Below are 19,753 nucleotides of genomic sequence, written 5' to 3'. Positions count from 1 at the left end.
GAATATTGACCACCAGTTCCTGCACCCAAATTTATGGTGACAGAGAACACCAAACTGTGTGGTTTGTTTCCTCTTTTAAAAGCTAGTTTCAACTCACAGGGAGAAAGAAGAGTAGTTAGACTGAAATTTTATTAGCAGAAGCCTTCTTTGACATTGGTTTATGCTTCTATAGTAAATAGAAAACACATAGAAAACCTTGGAAATTCAGCAAGGAAGAAAAAGTCCTTTTTTTGGACTGCAGCAGCATGCGTCAAACCAGCCAAGTTCAAAAGCAGAGACATTTAAAAGTGGAAACGCAGACCAAATCTTTGGTAGAATTAACACTGAAAGCTGCTGGAAAGAAAGAGTCAGACTTTATTTTGAGCTTACAGTCTAATTATTTTCATATAGAATGTGTATATTGGGTTTTTTAAAAAAATGACTGCTTCAAAAAGAATTGTTCCACTTTCACAACTCAAAAAAGTTTCTTTTCCATAGCAGGTTTTCTGCTGCCTTCTTACATGGTAGGAGGTTTTTTTTCCAGCCCTACCAGTTCTTTGGAGTTTACAACATGATTATTTTCCCTTAAATACCGTTTTAAAAAAACATAATACCATGAAATAGGGAGGAATGGGATTCTACAATAAGCTAATTTTTGAGAGACAATAGGAGGTGGAGGGTTGATCCTCTCCCCTGTTACAGAGCTGCAAAAAAACGGATCCACATTACTTCATAAACAGAATTTTATCTGCTTCCCAACAACCTCCAAATTAAACAGCCTAAGAACAGTCCCTACCACGTCCCCACAGCCAGACCAATGCATAACGTGTCTGAGATTTAATTTCTCCAGTCTGATGTCAAACAACTCCCCCGTCCCATTTTACTCGAGCACAACAGAGCGGCTGGTTTGCAAGGAGCGTATTTGAACAGTAACCAAAGCCGAAAGCTGATACGATAATTGCGGAACAATATTTACAGCTCTAATTTTATATATCTGGAAACAAAAGACAGGAGGAGGGAAGAGGGCATTAGAAGAAAGATACGAGCAGCAAAGTTGAACATTGTCAGTCGAAAAGCATAAACCCAACACCGCGCACTTGCCAGACAGACACATACCTATAGATACAAGCTTGTGTGGAATATAACCACAAGTTCGGATCTACGGGTTTGTGGCAACAGGCAGGAATCTCTTCTGTAATTTGCTAGGGTTGAGATTTTTGATTTTGTAATGAAAGAGGAAAACCATCTCTGCAAACGAAATTTCAGAGCTGTTAGTAAATACCAGCTTTCATTCTCCACAGCACCTTAAAAAACTGAAGCCCCTCCTTTAGGGAGGGGGAGATTCGCGTATTGACTTTGCTCTAACATTAGCTCTGAGCTAGAGTTCCCTTTGCTCCCATGAAACCCTTGAAAAAAGATCAGCAAAATAAAACAGATTTTTAAAATAAACAAAATAAAGCAGCTCTGTGTTTCTGGGCAGCCCTTTGCTGGACAGAATTCCTGATGATTACACAGTCCTGGGCGGTTAACAGCCAACGCTGGAGGTATATCTCGCTCGCAGTGGAGCAAATCATCCAACAGCAAAGATTTTATATGTAGACAGAGCTGCAGCACACACGCATACCCCCACCCCACTCCAAGTTGTCCTGTTTCCACTCTGGCAGCCTGCTTAAAACAGAAAAAACAACTGCATAAGAGTTGTTTTAACTTTCAGAGAAGTCATTACTGATCTGGAGTTCTATTTTAATTCCCTTTTTAAAGGGGAAAAAAAATTCCTTTCACTCCGCTGAACAACCCAGAAATCTCCCCCAGCCCCAGCTTTCTGCAGCCCCACCGCATTTGGTCCTAAAAAGACAAATATAAAACTTCTTTAGGAGTTTTCTAATAAATCTTGAGAAAGAGTCGTGGAGCAAAGTTTTGCCACTGCAAGCAAGAAGCGTCCCCTCCTTCCCCTGAAGTTTCCAAGTTTTCTTTCCCACGTAACATTTCCAATTAATGACATTTTATTGGGTGGGCAACTGGTGGGGAGTTGGGCTGAGAAGTGGTCTGGCTGTGAGCACTGGGGAACAGAATCCGCACGATTAATTGTCACTTAAAGTCTCACAACATTTTCACTTTCTGTCTCTTCTCTTTCTTCAGAAGATAAGCTACATTAATGCAAGCTGGTGTTATTCTCTATGAAATGAAACAGTCAACACTTGGAAAAGAATTCTGCTACTTGGATGCTTTTAGAAAGTTCCCCCACTTCTTGTGCAGGTTCTTAAAATAAATCACTTCAACCTTTCCAGCCTGGTAAGTAGGCAATTAAAACATGCAATTTTCCTTTATTGGAATTGCTGCTTGGGCTGGGTTACAAGAAACTCCTGTTCCATCCAGCGACAGAGATGTTAAACTTTCACCATCTGTCCAAAGGTTATCTAAATCGATCCTCTAAATTTAGATTCCTAACACTTATCCTCCAATACCTACCTTAAAAGTGTCCAGCTTTCTCAAAGTTTTCACAGCACCCAGAATTCATACCAAGAACAGGAGCTGCAGGGCTTTCCCATCTTTGAAAACTCAGGATTATTTTTATGTTGGAGCCTAAATGCAATTTAGGAGCACCCAGAATTCCGAGAGCTCTCACCCTGCAATAACTGTGCAGCAGTCAAGGCAATGGGTCAGGGAGCACGTGGTCCTGCAGACAGAACAGAGTCACATCATGCACAAATACACGTATTGTGCACTCCTTTGGAACTCAACCGCAAGCGGGATATAACAAATGTTACCCTACCAAAAATAACCCCAGCCCTCCAACTACAAAGCTCATTTATTTCAGGGAGGCCAAGATTGAAATTCAAATTGTCTTTCGACCCTTTTAACAGAGCCCGGTGGGCACAGTATTAGGAGCCAGTAACGTTGCTGCTGCATGTACCAGTACATCTTACAATGGCAAGGAATTTTTCCATCCGACACGTGTCACTCTCAAGCTATAATGCAACATTGCACAAAACAGAGTATTTTCTTTATGAGTATATTCATTTTGACCCTAATATTCTTTCCATTAATGTATGTATATGGAGGTAAGCAGATTTGCATGTCTCTCTTGCAAGGCAAAGAAATACTTCTTTTTTTTCATTTGAGATAGGAAAAGAAGTAGTGATCTCACTGAGGTTCTTATACGATGCAGAGGTCACGTTTTTGCTAGGTTTTCCTACCTCTAAAACTCTTCTTCCCCTTTGAAAGCTCACAATCTCATTTCCTAACCACTGGGATAGTTCACGTCCATGAAAGAAACCAAGCTGTAACGTTTGGGTGGCCTGTACATACCTCCTTGCGGTATGGGACATGTGTCCTCAATTCTGACTGGGCTGAATGGAAGCTGCAGGCACCCAACTCACATCAGCAACTGCTCTTTATTACTGAATTATCGCAGCTCTTCTCAGAGACAGGACTGAGCCAGACCTTCTCAGAGCCCACCACGTGCTTGCGAGGGCAGCTGTTAGGTGTTGACCCACACAGAAAATATCCCCTTTATTTAGTTGCCTACACCAGAGCCCATCCCTGTCGCAGTTCAGGGCAACCACCTCCTCCTCCCTTGCCACCTGATTGGCTTTTACAACACAAAAGGGAAGGAGCGTTAGGATCCCTCACCACAGCTTCAGTTGTTAAAAAAAGGAAAGAGAGCAGAAGAGAAAGCAGCACTAGGTCTCTCTAGAAAAGCACCTATGCCTGCCAAATAAATCACTCGGGCAGGTCCCCACTATTAAATCTGATCGGTCGTTCCTGGGAGCCCCGGGGAAAGGCAGCTCGGTGGCACGGAGATTTCACCAAGTGGCACCTGCACGCTGTAAATTAAAGCTATCCAGGAACCAGCCTCCTCCCCCTCCTACATTTTGGGCAACCAACTCATGGACAATTGCAGAGACAGCGAACTGATAAAGGCAGCAGCAAATAAATACAGGTTTGTTTTTTGAAAGATATGGATTTTTTTTTTTTTTTTTAACGAGCACTGCTTTTTTTAAAGATGAATTTTACTTCTAGCAAATCTATTCAGGGAGGTTGAATGAGAGCCATAATTATACAAGATCTGGGGTTTGAAACGTTTCCCTACATTGATTAATCATCCAGCTGTTGTACCTTCTGAAAACCTGATGAACATACGCACAGTGGCAGAAAATCCATGAGAGCCAAACAAATCAATCCCCTTCCCACTGCATTTGTCTAGAACGCTAAGATTACAAACAAAAAGTTTCAATCTATACATTAGGGAACACATTATTTATATTTGTGATATCCTTTTACGAAGCATATTTTGCTTCACTATTGATTTTATTACATGTCAATGATCACAGGATCAAGAAGGCTTTGGTGCTAGAACCTGGGACAGCCAAAAAAGTTATTTTTGTTAGTGTTAACCCAGTCCAAGACTGGAACGTTATAGATTTATAGCCAAAGGAGTATAGAAGGAAACACGTAGAAATAAAAGTCTCCAAAGACATAACATTGGCTTTGGTCTGTGGGTGGTATTCTTGCAAACCACAAAGCATAAATGCCCTGTTCAGGAAAATCGATCATTATGGAATGCATTGTGTGCCTGAATAAAAAGCTGTTTGCAGCTATTTCGTACTTCTGCCATGAAAATAAGACAAATAAGAAACACGACTGCTAAATAATTCCCATTCTTTTCCCCTACCCCTTCCCCCAGTTTTAACCTAAATCTATTTAGGCCTATAAATAGATATATTTATATATAGACACACACACACAGACACTCTCTCTACCTTAGGTTTAAAGACCTGCATCAATAGATTTCCATAGTTCAAATAATTTTAAGAAACTATAAGGAAAGGGAAGATACTGACTGGAGAAGGTATGAGAAACCACATTACCTCCGTAGCAGCATTTTACGAGATACCTTATTGAATGCACGCTGCCATCTTGCTAGGCCCAACTCTTCAAGAAACATATTCTGGAAGACAAAATATTTATGGACATTTTCATGGCATATTTTCAAGACATCGATTCTACCTTTATACTCCTAGAAGCTACAGCTGTAGAAGCGAAAGGAACAGACCAAGTCCTAAGAGAGGAATTACTCCCCCCTCCTGATATCCCAGTTTTTAATCTTGTTTATGAGGATTATTTTCCATCTCACACCTCAATTCAGCCCTGCCCTGCCCCACGCAAGGAGTTAAATCTGTGGAAATAAAACATTTCTGGTAACACAAGCATTTAAGAAGCTTGCCAACTCAATTACCACCAAAGCGATGAAGAAAAATAAAGCAACGTGGAAGACGCAACAGCAAACGCATTCCCTGCTAGTTAGTAACCCGCACCAACTTCTTAAACTGATTAGTTATATCTAGATTCTTATCCAATTAAAGTTTGAGAAAACAGAATCAAATAGGAGGATCGTTACCTGCTTTTGAGAAGGTTCACCAAGCAAGCATTTTAAGCTTTTTGACTCTTTTAACACTGATACAAGGAATAATTATTTCTCTCTGCCGATGCGATTGTTAAAAGAAGCGAAACCCCGGATTGTGGTGGCTTCGCGGATGCTATTCTTTTTGCACCACAGCAGGATTCTTGGCTGCCAGTCCAAGCTGCTTTCACTTGCCAAGTTTTAAGATGCCGGTTTTGCCTTTCATTTTATTGTTCCTTTCGCAACGTTAAAGACCGACTTAAAAACCCATGCACAGCTGCTATCGGGGAAGGGGGGGAATTATTTGAATTTTGCACAAGAATGGAGATGAGGAAGGCGCGCGCTGTGATGTAACCACAACGACACCCACAGAAATATATTCCAAATATTGGGGAGGAGGGGGGGACGACGGACTCACGCTCAGAATCCTGGCGTCCTCCCTACAACTCGGTTGGGATGTAGTACAAGAGAAGGAAATAAACCCATCCAAGCCCTACAATCAACCGTAGAGTCACGTTAGAGGTGGAGGTTGGTACTTCTCCCTCCCTCCCAGCCCCCCAATCTATTTTTTTAAAGCCACTTTCTGCAGCTTGCGACTGTTCTTTCTCACTGAGGATTTCTTCCAAGGGGTTGCAGGGAAGCAGAGGTTGGGGAGCAGCCTAACAAAAGGATTCCCCCCCTGCACGCAGGCTCCTACCCCACCCTTTGGCTCCTTCCCTCTGATAGGAGTTCACCCTTGCCCAAACATCACGGCCTTTCTTTTGATGCAATAACACCGCGAAGAAGCTCAGCATCACGGAGCAAAAGCTTCCATCAAAATCCAGTACGGGGCTGCGAATACTTCCTTCAAACACATTCATTTATCGTAAGCGACTGATTTTATATATATATATTTTTTTTAGATAGTGTGTAAAAATAAGGTGGGAATAGATTTTTTTAAAAGCCCCTAACTTCTCTGTAGATGAGTCGATTTATTTTATTTTACTTATAGAATCATAGAATCACAGAATAACCAGGTTGGAAGAGACCCACCGGATCACTGAGTCCAACCATTCCTATCAAACTTGATGCAACAACAAAACTATTGGGACTGGTACCAAGGCTAAAATCCATTTAAATGAACAAACAGCAACAAAAAGTCGTTTGCGATCCTTCTCAGACTTTAACTAGCTATTAAAAGCGTCACGGCGGCTTATGCTCAATATACATCATGAAGTATAGAATGATAGAAAGCTTCCATCTGTGGGAGAGCGTTCAGACACACACAGAGTCAGACTGAACGACTGCTTCTCGGTGCAGATGTTGGAGGGACGTATACTTCATATCTGAGTAAAGAAAATCCCCCCTCGGACACGGTTCCTTGAGTTACCCGTGCGGGCAGCCCTACAGGCATATGAAAAGCAGGCAGAATGGCTGGAAATGACTATTTTTCCCAGTATATAGGTGACTGTTTGTACAGCCTACGAGCCAGAAAATGGAAGCTGTTTCAAACATGCAATAATCGAGGGTGAAAACAGCTCTGACACCAGCTGTTAGACGCGCAGAGGTTTGCAGCAGAACCAACTGCAAGTCACAGAGGATGAATTCACCCCCGTATTTCAGATTTTTAAGAGGAATAAAAAGAGCCTACAGACAACTTAAAGTTTCTCTGAAAGCCAACAGGGTGAAACAAAAGCAGCGTGAATTAAATAAGGGGGGGGGGGTGGGTAGGGGGGGAAGAAAACAGAAGCTTTGTTCTAAAGTGGAAGCATAAGATGTGAAATTTCAAAATCAGATGGCTTGGTCTGTGATTTCTTTCATTTAAATGAATTGATCTGTTGCTAAACTGCTGCTCTTGTGCCAAGAAACTTTAACTCTTTCGGCTCAAAGCTCCTCATGTTTTGCTGTTTTCTCTCTCCTCCCAAGCAGACTAGAATTAAAGCAGAAATTAAAAACGAAGGGGGGGGCAATAAAAAGCAATAGCATAAAAAGAACAGGGGAATTAAACCCACGAGTACATGCAGAACGCAAAAGAGCCACGACCTGGAGAGTATCGGTGCTTCATTTGAACTTCTACTGTATAAACAACGTGATCCTTTTTCTTACTAAAACTTGGAAAGGAGACAGAAAGGCCTTCAACCTTCACAATTCCACATACGGCAAGAACTCCAGGGCAAACCCAACCGAAACAGGGCGAGCAGCAAGGAAAACAACACAACTCCTGACCTGATTCAATGCAAACACTCACTTACCGAGAATGCCTTAAGCATTTCCAACAGAACCCCCTTTTCTATACATGCTCGCCTATATGAAAATGAACAACAACAACAACAAAAAAACAACCCGAAAAACTCACAAAAACAACCCAAAAGAGAGCTGCTCTGGTAAAATTTTGAGTGAGAGTTCCTGGTTCCTGCTGCTTTTCCATTTTGTTTTGGATTTGGTTTGCCCACTTCAAAAAATAATTAAAAATATCGAATTAAAAAATTGAAAATAGACTTGTAATTAGCGATAACTCCAGGGGGGGAAATATTTACGTGTAGAACAAAAAAAAAATAAACAAAAAAGAAGATGTTTCTATATCTCTATCTCTCCCACTCTCCAGTTCTGCTGCAGTTCCCCCTAAACTGCTGCTGCTCGCTCCAATCTGCTGCCTGCTTAACAACGGAATGACAGGCAACATCTGTTTGTATAGAAGCCAAGATCAAGCCTTCAAAAATTTTTTGGCTCGGTTTCTTTTATTTTTCACCCCCCTGCTCCCCCCACAGAAAGCCTTTAAAAAAAAATAGAAGGAAAAGAAAAAGTAAAAGCAAGATTTTGACAGCAACTCAAGTGAGGCAGTAACTATTTTCCCGTGAGTTATTTCAAGGTACAGTACTTCGAGGAGAGCTCTTTCCTCCCTCTCCACCCGCCGTCACCTCCTCCCCTGCTCTCCCCACCCTCCAGCCTCTCTTCTTGCCCCGTGCTATCAATAAAGCATCACACAAACTGGGGGAAAAAAAAATAATCCAACGTACCTTGATCACTACAAGGCCACTCCCTCTGATGGGGAGGGAGGGGGTTCTTCAGGAGGCAACTAAAAAATATCATACAGGGAGGGGAATAACAGGCTAGTTCGGGGTACAGTCTCACCCTGCCTTCCCCCCCTCACCTTACTCCATTTTATCAGTTCTAAACTATATTTTGGAAAGAAAAAAAATTGTTTTACAATAAATAAATATGCGGGGGGGGGGAATATAAATCAGCCTAGATCCAAATACAATTCAAATGACTAACAATGTCAGGCGACTGCCAATTCTGTGGCAAATCGGGAGAAAGCACAATAATTCCACATGCTGAGATGCGAACAACTGGAAAGAAACCAACTCGCTAGAAGTCACAATGAAAACTCTTACAGTGCCCCCACCCCCAGCCCCACTGCCACCCCTTTCGGAGTCTGCCCCGTACCCTCCTCCCTCTAGGGGGAATAAAAAAGAAAATTAAGCCACTAATTTAACAAAAGGAGAAGGAGAAGGCAAAAAATCCAACACAAGCATCAACCAATGCTATTTAAAAACTCGGGGAATGTTTAATTCACTGGTGAATTGGGACAAGGCTCCCGTGTGTGTGTGTGTGTGTGTACACACACACCCCCCCCCCCCCAGGAAAGCAAAAAATCAGACAAGTTGCTACGGAGACTTGTGTAAACTCAGCATCCAGGCACATTTCTGGCCTTTTCCCCCGATATTCCATCTCGTATTCCGATCACGCACCACTGCGGCACGATTGCACCAATGCACTGCATTAATCTTGGCCTTAAACGGGCTGCCTGGCAAAGCAAACTGTGTGTATATATCATCTTTCCAACTTAACAAGTTAAAGGGAGAGAGGGTGGCGGTGGGTGGGGAGGGCTGGGGGGGGCGGGGACCTCGGTGCTGAATATAAAATATAGGAGCCGAGCTTAGTAAGGGAATTTTAAAGAGGAAGTGTTATCCAGGCATATATATAAAGCTGCAAGCCTTCCTGAGCTTTCTGGCGTCTCTCTCGCTCCTCTCTCTCTCTCCCACTTCTTCTACAAAATCCCTCGTCCCCTGGCAGATGTCTGAAACCCTGCCAGCTCGAACAATGTCAGACCCACTCGCTGCCACCAGACACTTGGGGCCGCAGACCAGCTCATTCTCTCAGCACAGTGGGGTCATATATACATATTAAACAACCTCTCCCCCTGAGCCCAGTCCCTGATCTGCGTGTTTCTAAACGGCAGAGATAATATTTTCACCTTCTGCTTTTAGGAAGCGGCGGTTTAAATCAAAGCCTGACCCAGTCGTGGGAGATTTGGGCAACCTGATGCAGTGGGAGGTGTCCCTGCCCATGGCAGAGGGGTGGAACTGGATGGGCTTGGAGGTCCCTTCCAACCCAAATCATTCTAAAATTCCACGTCTGTCGCTTCACAGCACAATCCACCAACAATGCACCAGCCCTTGGCCGGGACAAAATTAAACTCGGGGGTTTATTTTTCTGTTCCTTCTTATTTGAGCACAGAAAATGCGCCCCTTTCCTAAAGCCTTCCCTGCATGTATCACAATCTCAAATCCTCTCTCCCCTGACAGGCAGCTTGGTACAATCATTCAACACCTTGTACAACACCTGCCTTTTGCTTGGTTTTTTGTACACTGTGTTTCACCAAACAAGGATTTCAATCCTCACGTAAGGAATCCAATAACCTACAAATTCAACAGCAGCACATGCAGCAAAAGCCAATTCCACGGGTTGTGCCTTGGAGCCAGTCCTAGAGCATCATGCTGCTTTCAGGTCCAACCAAGGGCTTTTACTGAAGGCAGCGTATTGCAGAATGGGAACCCAAACTGCCCTAATGGACATCATCTTCACTTTCATAGAATCATAGAATCACCAGGTTGGAAGAGACCCACCGGATCATTGAATCCAACCATTCCCATCAATCACTAAACCATGTCCCGCAGCACCTCATCCACCCGTCCCTTAAACCCCTCCAGGGAAGGTGACTCAACCCCCTCCCTGGGCAGCCTCTGCCACTGCCCAATGACCCTTTCTGTGAAAAATTTCTTCCTAATGTCCAGCCTGAACCTCCCCTGGCGGAGCTTGAGGCCATTCCTTCTCATCCTGTCCCCTGTCACTTGGGAGAAGAGCCCAGCACCCTCCTCTCCACAACCTCCTTTCAGGTAGTTGGAGAGAGCATTGAGGTCTCCCCTCAGTCTCCTCTTCTCCAGGCTAAAAACACCCCCAGCTCTCTCAGCCGTTCCTCATAAAGACTGTACCCAAGCCAGCAAAAGCGAGTCCGTGCACTCAGCCTCAGAGCTGAGAGCGGTCCCTGGCTTCATTTCAGCACAGTCGATGTCCCACCACGGTGCCTCCCCATCCAGGAGAAGCCCCCACCATGTGTCAGGCACGTAGGGTCGAATGCTCACTCCCTGCCCCGGTACTTGCTTTTCACATCAGGGACTCAAACCCCATGAGGGTGCTGAAAGCCACACGTCCCAGGGGCTTTGTCTCAGCTGCAACATAAGATGCGAATGGATAACTGTGACTAATGCTCTTGACAAGGCATAAAGAAGGGACAATATGGCAATCTGAAAGAAAAAGTCTAGCTGGACTCCAGAGCATCATGTGGAGGAAGGAGAGGCTGGCCCTGAAGAACAACTCCACTGGTATCTTCCACTTAATCTAATGACAGTCTCACTCATAAGACTATTTATCATGGCACCCGGTGGGGTCGGTTCTGGCAGCGTGCCTTCCTTTCAGCTCCAAATGACAGTGTGAGGGCATTACTAACAGAGGAGAAAATTATAAAGTTCTAATTGCTGAATTTGGGCTCCAAAGCAAGTCAATCTGTGGCACTGCACAGGCATCACGGAATTAAATGTATTTAAAAATGGGTTAGCGCTCAGGTGGCTGTAGAGCCACCCTGAACCTCGCTCTTTAAAATTCAGAAGTGCCTAGCGCTGCCCCCACTCATCTTTTCTCTTTTCCTTTTCCATAGATCTACTGGAAAGCAGGATGTTTGACTCACCTGTCTGCTTATCTTTGTTCAGGAAGAACTACCTGAAACGATAAAAGCAAATTAAAAAGTTAAATCAATGTATTTAAGAGAAAGGTTTATCTTTTCTCCTAGGTAAGGAAAAAGTAGGAATTGTCATGAAAATATTATTTCTCACATACTAGTGGGGTTTTTTAAGTTAAAGGAGAGCACACAAAATGAACATTCCCCTTTCCCAGCCTGGCAGTCCCTTCGAGCAGACAGATGCTCCAAGCCCAACAATGTGGAGCTGAAGCACCAGCCAGAAGGACACCAAGTGTTCAGCTCCACACATTTAGCAAGGGCTGAAAGGAGGTTTGAGATGTTGTTGCACCTTTAACAGCTTCTGAAGGAGGTTATGGCTTCTATGGCAGAGCCAGGAGAAGGGACCATGCCACAGCCTCTCAAAAGCGTCAATGAAAAATAAATCATTTTAACTTAAAATAAGAAAAAGAGATGATCTAGACCTCACCAGACACTGCGCTAGCAGGAATTAGCAAGGCACCAACATGGAGAGAAAACACAGAAGGAATAAAGCAAGGTAGAAGAGGTAAAAATACATTAAAACCACTGCAGAGGCAGCACCAGGCACTTTACGTGCTTTCCCAGTTCTGGGCCCAGAGGTTTTCAGAGGAATTTCTAGTGCTGAGGTTGACTAAGTAGTTGACAAACTACATTTTTGTTTTGGCTGCAAACTGGAAGCCACTATTTTTATCCCCAAGTCCCCCAAAGCATCTGTTTCTCTCTAGCTATTTAAGACTTCCTTTTATAAGACCTAGTTAGAGGGATATCATTATTTTTAAATGTTACTCCTTGCAGTCACACTTACATTTTTATCATCATTACGTGTGCCATTATCTGTGTGTTTGAACTGTGTAATTTGAAGATGAGGAGATAAAAACCTTGCAGGGGGTCTGAGAGTTCCTTTCCCTTGAGCAAATATTTTGGGATAATACCTACCATTTGGTACAAGCCAGTGCATCCCCAATGAAAGGAAAAGCAATCCTTTTACAGGTCACGCTTTAAAGTCACCTAGAGAAAGAAACTGTGTGGAAACATCTAAAGAGTAGGCTAAATCCCCAGCAGAGAAGGAGAATACCCTGCTTGTTCCTAGCTCGTAGTCAAGGCAAAGCCATCTAGAAAAAAATCTGTACAAGCATCGTTTGCTTTCCCTGGAAACGCTGCATTCACAGGGAGTTCTGTTCATCGCAAAGAGTAAAAGATGGGGATATATCAAGCTGTTTCATGGTTGGACTGTAAGACAGAAGACAGTATGTCTTATTTAATGAGCTACGTGGAGTCACAATTACAACAGACCTGACAAGGCGGTAGTTTTGGACCACTTAAGGGTTCGTATAATGTGACGTAAATGCAACTCAGGTCATTTAATTTAGGAGGCCACTTTGGTTCTGCTGCTTCTGGAACTGATTTACCTTGCTGCTACTAATGGCTATGGGGATTTTTTTATTGCCTCATCACCGCTGGCCCTAAATGACAGGCAAGGAAATGAGATCTACTCCAATCTCATCCTATAGCACGGAAAACACACCCTCCTGTCACTTGACAGGCCTGGTACATCATAAGCTTCCCCAAGAATGTAAAGCACAGGTAGTGGGATGCTACCACAACGCAGGCAAAGCAGCAAGAGACCAGAAGTCTCAACCTCTGGGTCTAATCTGAGAGACAGGTGCATACAGGAATGATGTCTAAAACCACGTGTCAAAGGAACAGTCAGATGTGTCATGCAACCAGCAACAAGACATGTAGAATTTCAGTTCCTGACAAGTAACAGCCCCAGTCTAACCTAAGACTGTTGGACTTGATAGTGCACTTGGAGTAAAGCTGCTACACCGTCCAAGAGAACAAAGGAGTGAACAGTCACACATTATGGGTTTGGGTTACATTTTTCACACCTGCCAAGGCCTTCTAACAAGAAATTTTGTCCTCTCTGTAACCTGTCCTAGAAATCCTAAAGAGAAAATCACGTTTCCTCTTCCACTCTGGAGTTAAAGTTGTAACGAAGAAACCAATCACAGAATGCTTTGGGTTGGAAGGGGCCTTAACCCAGTTCCATCCTACCTGCCATGGAGACCAGGATAAACAAAGCTGAATTTTAGACAGAATAGCAATAGTTCACCAGGAGTGACAACAGCTGTTTGTAGGTAAGAAAAACACAGTGGGGACAGTAGGGGACCTTTTCTTCGACTTCTGCTATCCAAACCTCGATCAAAAAGAAGCTGCCACATGAAAGTTCAGTGAGTGAAAACTAACTCCAGTGTCCTAGGCTGAGTAATACACCCAAGGACTTTGTTTTCATTACCAAGTGCCACATCGTGCCACAGGGACACCTGGAGGTGTGGGGAGGCGTGTCAACCCATGGACAATTCCCTTCACTCGTACCCAGCACACCCTGGGTATCACTGGGAGGTGTGCAGGGTGCTAAGACCACGGCCGATGCACGCGTAGCTCACCCAGGCTGCCCAACCCTACCTGGAGCTGCCACTGCCTGCCACGTGCCCCCCAGGGAGAACGTGTGCACACACCTACGCATTCCTTCTGCATTATTCCATGGGAGGTTCATTCCTTTGGCCACCGATTCACTGCGCTCCAAGCAAAGCAGCTCTCTGAGAGTCAGCAGGAAGACAAAAAGCTTGACTGGCATCTCATCAGATATGAAAGACAGATACAAATCATGTGAGAAAGATGTTTCAATAAGCGCTGCTGTCAGGTTTATGTGTCTCCAAACCTTCAAACAAGAATCACGACATCCCAGAAGAGGACAATTGATTCTGTGTATTATTCTAGACACACAAACCTACAAGTAGGTACAAGTGAATTTCGTCTGAAATAGATGTTGACATACTGAAGGGAAGTCTCCAGCAACTGCCTTTCCTTCTTCTCTTCCCCCTCAACAGGAAGCTGGCAAGTGTCCACACCAGGTGCCAGGGAGACAAACCTTCATCCTAGTCTTCTCCATCACATTGTGACTGTCATTTGGGGAGTCCTTCTCCAAATGAGTAGATTCCAATAATCAGAACCGCTGCATTTAAAATTTATTAAAATACAGCTATATAAGCATACGATATTGATTCTTCATGGCCAGCCTTTTAGCATTGCCCATGGCGAATCATTCCTTGAGCATCCAACTAAACCTAGAGAGCCTTCATTTCCCAGTGTTTCTCACTGTCTTCAGGCTGAGTAAATAGCATTACTCACTGTATCCGTTGAACTTGTCATGCTTTTGTGCTCTTACTTCCAAATTTTAAACTATTTCCCTCTTGTAGGTGCATGGGGCTAGAGCACTAATTAACTCTAAAGTTAAGACTTTCAGAAAATTACCTGTGCCATCAGTCAGAAGCTTTCAGAATTGCAAGTTTGCTACAGAAATCATGAGAGAAGAGAATGGAGGCACGGAGGGAAGGAGCAATTTTCAGAAGCTGACAGAGGAAGTGCACCACTGAGTTTGGAATTCATCTCGCATCTCTTGGTTCCAGTCCAAATGCTTAAACCACAAGATCATCCTTCAGGCCTAGGACACCAACAAAATCTTTAACTCTTGTGTTGTAAGATCCTGAAGCATTTATAATAACTGTTTTGTAGCACAGGTGGCCTCCAGTTTAGGAGAGGATCCTGATCTGACTGCTCAAGGCTTGAAGACAGAGAGACAGGGTTTGTGAGGGGTCTGTTGGATGACAGCCCCCACAGTTTTTAACATCTGCTTTGGGCATTTCACACCCTGGACATGATGTAGCACTCTACATATTTCTGCCTCAGCTGTGCTACAACATCTTGCAGGGATCTGAAAATGGTGAGAGAGATTTTTTCCAGATACAACGTCTTACTGAGTGTCCTTCACCAATCCTTCCCTGTCCAACCTCAGAGGGGGAAAATGAAATATTCAGAAGTTTAGGAAAACTGTAAAGTTGTGAGTAGAATTTCTAAGTATCTTGGAAAGAGAATATTTAAGCACAAACTATCAAGGTCTCTCGGAGACAAACTGTGGGGAGGAAGAAGGGAGGTCTTCTGCTGTCCAAAATCTTGCTTTTCAGAAGGTATAAAAATACTGTGACCCCATTTCCCTTCAGCACAGAATCAGCCAGAAAACGAAGTGAAACATGTTAATTATCATAGCAAGACTGATGGCTCGGGAGGGAAAGGAAGAGGAGGAGGAGTAAGAGACATGTGTCTACATGCTCAGTACCAAAGCAAGGAGGGCTGAAACAAAACAGATGCATATTTAAAAGCAGCAAGTCTCACTGAGGACAGACACATGCACGCACACACATGACCCTCACGGCCACTCACCCATTTCCCCTTTGGCCTGAGACCAGAGAAAGGCCAATTGAAACAAACGGGGTCACAGTTTAGCACGTACAGAGCCACCTAACGGGGAAAAAACCTTCCTCTTTCAATTTCCAATGACTGAAGGAGAGATTGTTCCACCACTTCAGCTTTTTGGCTGCATGGCCCCTTAGAACAGAGTGCAGCGAGCATTTTATCTCATCTCCATTTTCTAAATCTAGGTCACCTCAATCTGTGGCTGCACTGCTAGTGATACCTCTATGATGTGCCACAGCCTTGGCTTCTAGCAAGTCAGCAGCAACTTAGGAAACACTGAACAGCAGGCAGAGAGCCCAACTAGCAAATGGAGGAGCTGCTTATAGAATCACAGAATCATAGAATCACCAGGTTGGAAGAGACCCACCGGATCATCGAGTCCCACCATTCCCATCAATCACTAAACCATGTCCCTCAGCACCTCGTCCACCCGCCCCTTAAACCCCTCCAGAGAAGGTGACTCAACCCCCTCCCTAGGCAGCCTCTGCCACTGCCCAATGACCCTTTATGTGAAAAATTTTTTCCTAATGTCCAGCCTGAACCTCCCCTGGTGGAGCTTGAGGCCATTCCCTCTCGTCCTGTCCTCTGTCACTTGGGAGAAGAGGCCAGCACCCTCCAGTCCCTGCACAACCACTGAAGGACGCAGATCACCTACCTCTCATCATGGCTCACTTATGGAGAAAAGCATCTGGGCCCACAATTAAAACCCAAGGATCGTAAATAGTTTGAGTTGGAAGGAACCTTAAAGCCCGTCCAGTTCCTATCACCCTGCAGGGACACCTTCCACCGGATCAGGTTGCTCAAAACCTCATCCAACCTGCTTTGAACCCCTCCAGGCATCAGGCAGCCACAACTTCTCTGGACTCACTCTAACAGATCTACATCCCTCCTGTGCCGAGGACTCCAGAACTGAACGTGGGACTCCAGGTGAGGTCTCATCACAGCAGAGTGTCCTGCTGGTCACACACCTTTTGATTTACTTCTTCAGCTGCTGGACACAGCAATGGTAGAATGCATCAATCTGTTACCACCATGCTGGTTCAGTACAGCTACAAAACTCGCCTCTGGTAAGATGAAAAAGGGATGGAACAGCCTGAGAAAGTGCTTCAAACACTGCTGTCAAACTTTCTAGAGACATCCTGATGTCTCTCTTTGGGATACTGGCAGATCTAAGACCAGCGTAACTGAAGTAAGGAACTGCAATCTGAAATCCGCCTTTGTAGTTCAAGAAATGTGGACTTCTCCCTTTCCTTGCTTGTGTGGGATAGTTCCTTGAAAAGGCCTAAAGGATGTACACGCAGAAGACTGACTTATTTGTCATAGCAACGTTGACTGGTGCTAACTAGAAGAAGTGGTGCTTCAGATCTGCTTTAGATTAGGAAGAGACAGGAGAAATAAAAAGAGCATCTGACACCAAAATAAAACTATTTTGGTCACTGCCATCTCTCTCATTCTAAATGAAGCAATTGTGGGCTACGTTTGCTTTGCATTCATAATTAGCAGACAGAACAGATGGCAAAGGCGTCACTTAAAGCCACACGTCCGACAAAATAACCCAGGCTGCCAGTGTAATTTTTCACTAGGAACAAGGAATACTTTCCCCTCTTCTTCCCATTGAAACGTATCCCAAAGAAATGAGGCCAGCAAATGTTTGCATCAAGTAGGGGATCCACCGCAAGAAGAAACCCATTGTGTTTTAGAGCGTGTTGATTACTGGCTGAGCAAGGAAGAAAAGGACAATACCAAAAGGATTGCTAAGAGAATAAAAAATAGGGATGGAAACTAGCAATACATTGCCAGCAACGTAACAAGGGGCTCAAATAAACATATATTCTCTCCTCCCTTTAGTCTTGTGGTTCAGGCATAGGCTGGAAGTCAGGACATCTGTGTTTCATTTATAAGAGAGCTTAAGAGGAGGATCATTATCTGTAAAGGTAACCCTTGTCCCACACCCACCCTCGACTATATAAGCGTATTAAATACACTTGCCCTCTCCATACCTATCTCAGTTTAAGGATAGTGGAAAACAAGCAAGGCACAGTTCAATATCTCACTCACTGCATGCAAACAGTTTGTAACCATGGCCAGGGGAGGCTCTTTCAATAGAAATCTGGAGCGTAAAATGCACGTGTGGCACTCTCATCCTATTTTCTCTGCCACAAGGAATGAGATAAAACCCCAAACCAAATACAGCTTGCTGAAAATGCCAAAGCATTGCTTCTTGGTCTTTTGGATAGTACTGTACTGTGTTTGGCTTGTGACCTTCAGAACACAGGTATGTGAAGATCTCAGAGGAAGAAGTTCTCTGAGGAATCTCTTCTGACAGCCCATCTGGTGTGACCAAGGCCCTTTGTGAAGTTCTTAACCTCCTACAAAACCCTGACAATTTAATCACCATGAACATGCCTGCTTGTTGAGAAGAAAAAGGAGATAGATACTAATATAGTTTTGCTCCTTTTATAGCCTTGTGAGGTCCTCCGACAGCCTCGCTGATGGACTACAAGAGGGTTTTGGCACCCCATTCTCTGAATGCTAGGGATAAGCTGTTCCTAGCATGCATGACTGAGCAGTATCAGGACACAGACTGATGGGCAATATAATAAACGTCATGAGCCTCGACGCACTCATATTGCAAAATTGCTAGTAAGCAGGGGCTTCTGTAGCTGTTGCAGTCTCAAAATGTTGTCTCTGATGCTATTAAGATGTTAATAATTGTGAGTCTTTTTCAGCTATTGCAGCCACAGGTCTCCCCTCTCAGGCACTGCCAATGTATTAATACTTGTATTGCTCAATAGCTACTGCAGAGTAAGACTCTGCTCTCTGATGTTGTAAATACACTGAAAATAATGAGGCGCAGCACTACTGTAGCCTGCTCAGCTCATCCTCAGCAAAACAAAAACACTTGGAGAAAAAGCACAGACCTCTAGGAAAGGCATAGGTGTCTAGGAAAGAGCACAGACCTAGAGAAAAAGAGTATAGGTCCCTGCAAGAGTAACGTACCTAGGAAACCATGTAGACCTAGGACAGACCTCAGCAGGACCCAAAGCTACTCTCTCCACCTCCCTCCCTTGGTCAAAGACTTCTGAAAAATGTGAAATACATTGAGGCAACCCCTCTATCTGCCAAGTGTGTCCATTAGGAGCAGTATAGACAGGCTGCCTTAACACAAACCCTTTCAGTGAGCCTCCCAGGATCCCAGTGATGCTTTGAGCAAACCTCTTAGCAGTTCTGCTTCAGGCCCTTCTGTCCTTGATTAACCCCATTTTCCTCCAAAAGAATTCATAGAAATTGATTAACCCCATTTTCCTCCAGAAGAATTCATAGAAATTCATTGGGTTGGAAAGGACCTTAAAGATCACATAGTTCCAACCCCCTGCTTTGGGCAGGGACGCCTCCCACTGAACAGGTTGCTCAAAGCCTCATCCAACCTGGCTTAAAACTCCAACTGCTGCGTGTGCTGAGGAGACCTTACAGCAACCTTCCAGTATCTGAAGGGGACTACAAGAAAGCTGGGGAAGGACTTCTTACAAAGGCTTGTAGTGATAGGACTAGGGGCAATGAGTATGAACTGGAAAGAGGCAGATTTAAACTAGGCATAACGAGGAATTTCTTCACTAAAGAGAGTTTGGAGGCCCCCTACATGCTAAGCCATCAGGACACACAGCCCAGGGGCACAGCTTAATACCCTCCAAATTTAGAGCTTGACATTGGTCCACTGGCATGACTTTAAAACATTCAGACACTGCTCTGAATTAGGAAAGTGCTCCACAAATGCTCCTAGAGCTGTGTTGCATCTACTAGGAATTCCCTTTAGACTTGTAAGAGAGGGAAGAGCTGCTACCAGGATCCTGCTCCCACCACCTCTGCTGCTTGCAAAGAGGCCCAGGAACGTTTCACAGGGGCTACAACTCTTGCAGGAAAAATATCACACTGCAAGAAATCCACCCCAACGTTCTCAGGCTCATTCCACAAACTGACTCAGATTGTTTACAGCAAACTGGGAATCTGAGGTGCCCAAG

The 19,753-nt window shown here is 44.2% G+C and overlaps 1 long non-coding RNA gene across 1 annotated transcript in view; it reads right to left on the bottom strand.

The window, feature by feature from the left end:
* The window catches only part of LOC138730918 (uncharacterized), a 42,650-nt gene extending 37,056 nt beyond the window's left edge, over positions 1-5,594 (bottom strand). Inside the window, exons 1-2 of the long non-coding RNA XR_011339112.1 lie at positions 5,381-5,594; positions 4,851-4,930 (exon numbers count right to left, since the gene is read on the bottom strand). This is a non-coding gene — a long non-coding RNA (uncharacterized lncRNA). The remainder of the gene's footprint in view (positions 1-4,850; positions 4,931-5,380) is intronic.
* Positions 5,595-19,753: the final 14,159 nt, after the last annotated feature.

Source organism: Phaenicophaeus curvirostris, chromosome 25 (genome assembly GCF_032191515.1).
Source record: "Phaenicophaeus curvirostris isolate KB17595 chromosome 25, BPBGC_Pcur_1.0, whole genome shotgun sequence".
NCBI classification, from domain to species: Eukaryota; Metazoa; Chordata; class Aves; order Cuculiformes; family Cuculidae; genus Phaenicophaeus; species Phaenicophaeus curvirostris.
Note: the sequence above shows the minus strand (reverse complement) of the source record. Positions and strands in the feature narration are given on the sequence as shown.